The sequence below is a fragment of the Lactuca saligna genome, chromosome 8 (assembly GCF_052625555.1).
Source record: "Lactuca saligna cultivar CGN05327 chromosome 8, ASM5262555v1, whole genome shotgun sequence".
NCBI classification, from domain to species: Eukaryota; Viridiplantae; Streptophyta; class Magnoliopsida; order Asterales; family Asteraceae; genus Lactuca; species Lactuca saligna.
Genome location: NC_136424.1, coordinates 95,442,329 through 95,449,736, shown reverse-complemented (window position 1 = coordinate 95,449,736; position 7,408 = coordinate 95,442,329).

The following is a 7,408-nucleotide window of genomic DNA, read 5'->3' as shown; positions in this document are numbered from 1 at the left end:
ATTTTACCCTATGAGTTAGGATTAAAGACTTAGACTCTCGAATATGGTTTATGTTGGATATAGTGTCTAAGTCCATAACTATATTTGGTATGTACTTGACCCGACACGGCATGGTCCATTTGGGTTGCATGACATTGCAATACTTGGATAGACAAAATGAGAGAAAGGACATTTATGGTTATTACTATATTATTAGTTCTAATATATTAATAATAGTATTATTTAATTAGTGTTGATCGAGAATTAACTTAGAATTAATTTGGTGATCAATATGAGACTAATTAAATAGATAGGGTTGATTATGTCAATCATCTATTCTTTTTTGGTGGTCTAATGATCCATGGTTTATGGAGTTGAGCTATAACCCATTAGGAGCTCCATGGATAGTCCATGGGGTTACAAACCCATGGATCATTAGAAATGAAGAGTCATGACAATTAAGTGCATACATGTGTAAACCCTAATTGTGACAACACTATAAAAGGGACCCTATGGCTAGCAAAATCGGCAACTAGTTGTTTCAAAGTGGGCATAGCCGATTTTGAGTGTTAGTGACATTCTCTCAAGTTATTCCAAGTCTTGTGGTGTTGTGTGAAGCATTTGAGGCACAACATTTGGGGTGCTAGGCTTACAAAGTAATCAAGGAATTTAAGCAACAAGAAAGGTATGTACAGTTAATAGTTTTTATATTACATGTTCCCCATGCCATGCTAGTTAGGAAGTAAACCTTGGAAAAATCAAATTTGCATGTATATTAGAGAAAACATAGATCCAAGGTTTATAGGGTTGCATGTACATCATAGGAGTGTTAAAATGCTCAAAACCCATCAGTTTATGCCCTAGTTATTAATTAGGATGTTATTTGATCGTATTTAGTGCGGAGATTTCCCCGATTAGCAGCCTGAGCATTTACATGATTTTCCAGCAGATCGAGGTGAGTCTCCTCATTGTTCTTGACGAGTCGAAGGCACCAATGCCAACCCATGGATTATTTTTATCTATATTCTAGTTTTATTTGTTACCTTTCATGTGTTTATGGATATTATGTATGTCGGGCGGGGCGTGATAGGTGCGTTGGGCGGGGCCTATCACATGATACAAACAAATTTGTTTCGAGCTAGGCTCGATGACGGGCGAGGCTTAATGCCGAGCGGGGCCCATTGTTTGTTGAGCTTGGCCTATTATATGTTTGATTTGTATGGTATGAGGTATTTAGGGGAACTCATAAGCTTTGTGTTTATGGTGTTCAGTTTATGTTTCAGGAACTAGCGGTTCGAAGGAGAAGAGCTCGGTATGACCGCATTGCGCACACCTGTAACATCCTAAAATTTGCAATAAATTTGAATTTTTTTAAAACAACATAAATCATCCATTTAATATATTTTATTCAAAACAAATGAAATATCAAACCCCAAGATCGATTATATTTCCGAAAATTATTTGTTATAATTCTAAAATTTATGAAAAGACAACAAATTCAATATTAATTCCAAAAACTCGCCTCAAGTCATTGTGTACAATCATGCCCGACCATCCTGTGTACCTGAAATAGTAATTTTAAGGGAAAATGGGGTAAGCACAAAGCTTAGTGAATTCAACACATACATAGTATCATATCATATAGTCTTTACCCCTATATACTGATACAAACGGTATCAAACACATAACCACACATGCATGTCAAAAAACGAGTCACTAACAGACATACTCCTACTGGGACATATTGGCTAGGCATGATACCCCTTGATCAATGCATCGAGCCCTTGGGACACATTGGCTAAGCCCGATCCCCCGTACCCGAACCCATTGGGACACATTGGCCATGCCTGATCCCCCTTGCTCAGTTCGTCGAGCCTTTGGGACACATTGGCTAAGCCCGATCCCCACTTGGATGCGTCGAGTCCTACCATGCATAATCCTTAATACATGGGAAAACCACTAGAATCTATCCCGCCTAGTAATACCCACATAAATAATACAATACATAGCACACACGAGCTAATGTAAAGAAGATATAACACAACACGGTGTAATGAGGAACTCACCTCTAAAAGAAAAGCAACCTCCAAAGCAACCAGAAGCTCACTCACACCTTCTTGCCCTTCACACTTCATAATAATAGTAAATTGATATGGTTTTAGTTATTAAATTGCCTTAACTATGAATATAACTAATGGGTAAATTTTCCCAATTTCTACATAAAAATTAGGGTCTATTCAGGACCTGTTTTGCCCACCTTAATCTCTGTGTTTTTCAAAATTGTATTAGATGAAGATATATCATCTTCTTAACTTTAAAAATAGTACTTGCACACCTTCATACGAGTTTTCTACGATTTTTGAAAAAATTTAGAAAACTGCCTCGCATAATAGATAATTCCGTACTAGTTTTGGTAAATAGTTGTTTTTACCCTAGCTACAGGCATTTGTGGATTTTGGTCAAAACTAATGAAATTTAGTACACTCAAAATTGAAACTTTGGGCACTTGTTTCGTCCAAAAATTATTTCTCTAGAATTATTAATGATATTTACAAAAATGGTACAGAATAGTGGAATTTTTTTAGAAAGATAAAACTAGGGTTATGGTTCAATCCACTTAACCCATTAGGTCCCAAATTCAATTAAAACCTTCCAAGTCCGTAACAAATCAGCCCTAGTTCCTAAAGTATTTTTTGAATCAATGAGGAAGAAATCATACCTATGTTTTGAGATTGAAAGCCCCATACAAGCTTTGCACTGAAAACGATTTCGACAACAACCCTAAAACTTCTTCCATGATCGACGATCTGTAACTCGAGCTCCAAACATTGAAACCCAAATCCCAAGAGTAAAAACTTTTATATATGTGTTGGGATGAGGCAATCCAAATTTCACGATGATCCAACGGTTAATTCTCTGGGGATCATCCAAACACTGATGCAAGTTCTTCAAAAACGGTAATTCCGAAAATTCTTCAACTTGGAGTCGTTTCCTTTTGCATGATCGAACTAGTGAGTGGCTAGGGTTAAGTTTTATATTAGTTTATGTTCTTCATTGGCTTAAATTGATCCCCATGCTTCAAAACATTTACACTTAGGTCCTCCTTTTTAACTCCTTAGCAAACTTAACATTTTTAATAATGTTATATCTTTCTAACCCCTCATATATACCTTGTACAAACTAATATGAATCCTTAAATCATATTATTACTTTCAAACCAAAAATAATAACCCTTAACATTATAAATTTGTTTCTTCGATAATTAATGATTTTAAAATATAAAACAAACAAAATGGGGTGTTACAACTCTCCCCTGCTTGAATTAGACTTTGTCCTCGAAGTCCCTATCAGTGAACCACTACGAGTAATGCTCCCACATCTTCGTGTCTGTCTCCTAGACCATTAAGAACCTTTATGTTTTTTTTCAATTTAACTTTCACTATCCCGATCACCTTGTTATGCAAGGTATTTGTCTTTTTCTGAATAATGACAATCGACTTTTCAACGTAGTTGAGCCCGCTCATTGATCTAAATATCTTCTAGAAAAAATCCTCGATGTCTCATCCACTAAACACTTCTAAAGCTAAGACACATAGAAAGTTTTGTGCATCAATCCCAACTCATCTGCTTGCTCCAACCATTACGCTACCTTATCAACTCAAGCAAAATCTTGCAAGGGCCTATATTTTGGGGTTCCAAATTTCCCCTCTTGCATAAACGAATAACCAATTACCATGGTGAAACCTTTAGTAACATGTAACTCCATTCTAGAACTCTAAATCATTCCTCTCTTGTTAGTGTATCTCTTCTGGTGACTCTGTGTCATAACCAGTCTCTCTTGTACCATCTGTATCAATTCATTTCTCTAAGCATTATCTTTATGCTCCTTAAGACCTGATGACCAACCTCACAACAACAAATAGGCATCCTACACTTCTTTCCATACAACGGATCAAATGGTTGCATGCCAATACCGAAATGAAAGTTGTTATTATTGGAAAACTCTGCCAATGATCCTAAATACCTCCAAAATCGATGACCCAAGCTCGAAGCAGATCTTCGAGTGTGTAGGTCATCCCAGCATCGAGACATAAACCGAATGTGCCTAACAGAGATAGTAGAAATTGGCACCTTGTGCTTGGCTACGACTTCCCTAATATAGATGCATTCTTGATACCTCCTATGTAGAAACACATACATATGCATAACATGTCAAATAACCCTGAATATCGTAATCATTAGTCAGATCTCGCTTGAAACTCTCTCACAGTTGGCATTCTCTCCTACAAACGCCACTTCCTACACCTTCATGCACAAACCAACTAATCCATTAACAAAGAATTTCACCACTCCGAAAAGAAGCAATATCTTGAGCAACACTTCTTCAACATCTCTATGAGTACAATGGTTATGACGCTCATCCATAAAAATCCGAACACTCAAGCTATCTTCTTGTAAAATCAACAAAACCCACTACATGAACGAGGCATATGCTATACACTAGCTAGCGATCTTCCAACAATACGCCTAATTTACACTCCTATATTGTTCCACATCACACCCAAGGTATCGTATATTGCATGAACCATACACCCGTGCATCCTCATCATTAAATTGATAAACAATCAGACTAATGTGTCATCACAAGTTGCATATGTCAGGCTCCAGAAGTCATAAATACTGAGTTCACGTCATGAATACTGTATTCACGTCGTGAACTCTGACAATTTTGGGTTTCGCGCCCCGAACTTCAAAAATTAATAACTTTCGCATACGAACTCCATTTTCGACATTATTTATATCGACACGTAGGTAAAAACAAGATCTACAACTTTCATTTAGACTTCGTCGGCTAACTTTGACTTTATTTTTATGATATTATTTACATATAATTTTAGTATGCCGGGACAGGAAAACTCCGTTATAAACTCGTAACTTCTTCATCTGTCGTTCGTTTTCTTCTGTCTTTTCACCGTTGGACTACAATCGATGAGATCTTCAATTTTAATTTAGATTGTTTTGGCTAAATATTGCTCGATCTCATATTCAAACTTCGGGTTGTACACTCCTAAGTTGAAACTTCGAAAAATCATAACTTCCTCATACGAAGTCAGATTTGGGCGTTCTTTTCATGCACGCTCTCGGTTTAACGTATTCTACGACTTTTGTTTAGATTGATAAATCCAAATATCGCTCTATCATAAATTCACTATTTACGTTGCGCTGTGTTGTGTTGGTTCTGTTGCGAAACTTTGCAGGTCATAACTTTTTCGTTATAACTCGGATTTCAACGTTCTTTATATGTACGGAATCCTTGTAACTTATACTAGCCCGGATCTACGGGCGTTATAATTATCTCCCCATTAGGATGATTACGTCCCAGAATCATCAAAGAAATATGGCTTGGGTAATGATTCCATACGTTATATCTTCATCCTAAGTACTAATCATAACTTCTATGTATCCTCGAAGGAGTATTTAACTCTGGCGCTTCTTGACTGCAGATGATGCTCAATCTTGCATCTGCTTTTCGTAATATGTTGTACTTTCAATCATAACCTTCGAGTTACCAAATAAGTCCTTATTGTGGACTCCTTCTTCTTCTTAGGATAAATACTTTCCTTTATCCATTGCAACAGACCGATGGGTCGTGCTCTACTAACCTCTCATCGTACAATGCGACGCTTAGACTCGGTCTTTTTAAAGTTAAGTTCCAGAATGGAATATACCTTCCTTTATATTCTAATATGATATAATCACATTTCAGCATGTAGCATTTCGACCTGCAAAGTTCTTTTAACAACGAGTGCGATACTATCGACCGCATTAATTTCAACCTCCTGACTTAAGTTGGATGTTACATCTAACTTGGTCCTCTAGACCACGTAACATACTCATCGCAATCGAATTCAAATTTATATGACCACTAGGGTAGGAATAACAACTATCTCACTAGTCATTACCGAAACAAGGGTAATGACATACTCGAATAAAACGGAATCAGTCACTAGCTTCTTGGTAACCTTGTGACTTTCCCTGATCTAAGTGTGAGTCCTGTGCTTCCAATAGTATATGCATCTACTAACTTTCACACCTACTCATACTCGTCCCACGTCTTGTATCACATTCGATCCAAGTCATCATACAAGAAAATCACACAATCATTCAACACATCAGATAGCAAAATTGGGGTTTATATTATTTCTTGAAACGATTACACAAAGGTTCAAGTTCACCCTACATTACGCCTATAATAGGCTACACTTCCTGATACAGACTTAATATATATAGCTATGAAGTCTTCATCCTTTAATCCTCGCGTTTGATTTCTGCTTCATCGAGGATCATGTGGAATGCCTTTGGCTTTGCTGGTTCATTCTTCTTTGGGCAATCTCTAGAAAAATTCCCTTCTTCATTACATTCGTAGCATACCTCCTTGGCGGATGTGTAATTGTTGTCGTAATGGCCTTTCCTTCCACATTTGTAGCAAGTCACCTCTTCGTTGCATATCTCATAATGCTTCAGCGGTACCTTTGGCTTTGTAGCTTCTTCTCTCTTTGGGCAATCCTGCTTGAAGTGCCCTACCTCATTACATTCGTAACATACCCTTTCGATGAATGTACATTCGTTGGCATAACACCCATGCTTTCGACACTTAAAACATGTCACCTCCTCGCCACAATTTCCAGGATTTTTCTTTTTGCATTTCCCACACCATTTCTCCTTACTTCCTTTTTTGCTAGACTTCGAGAACATGTTGCTTTTGTTGGGCCTCGATGGCTCTTCAAATTTTTTCTTTTTCCAATTTCAACCTTGTCGGTGGTCCTGTCGTTGATCATTTCTTCCACTGACTTAGCAACCAAGATAGTTGCCTCAAGAGTAGGTGCCTGGCATACTGGCACAGTAAGTTCGTCCTTACTTTGTTGAAGTAAACACCTCGTTTCTTTCATCTATTGATCCCACATCATCCGCACCATTGTGTAGACTCCTGCCATCGTGATTGGCTAGGGTACAACTGTTACTTCTGGTGCACTCCCAATCCTTTGTGGCTCAGGCTGCGGGTTATCATTTCCCAATCCGCTTTGTGTGCTTGCCATTTCGATCTATACACCAAATTGGGAGAATTCAGATCCTTATCCATGATAGATGTTTAAATCATCCTTATCACTCTGAAACGTTGACATGCTAGTCCTAATATCGTAGTCATACGCTTAGAATCCTAAACACATAAGGTTTCCAGGACCGGTCGGCAACAGACCATGGATCCGAACAAATGATAGCATCAATATAGCCAACACACAAAATATTTAGCACATAAAAGCATTTTAGGCCTTATTCCTAAAATAAACTAGTGCTTGTGTCAATTTAGGTGTACTACCCAACATATTTTAGACATACTCCTGACGATCATTACTTAGCATTCTAAGTT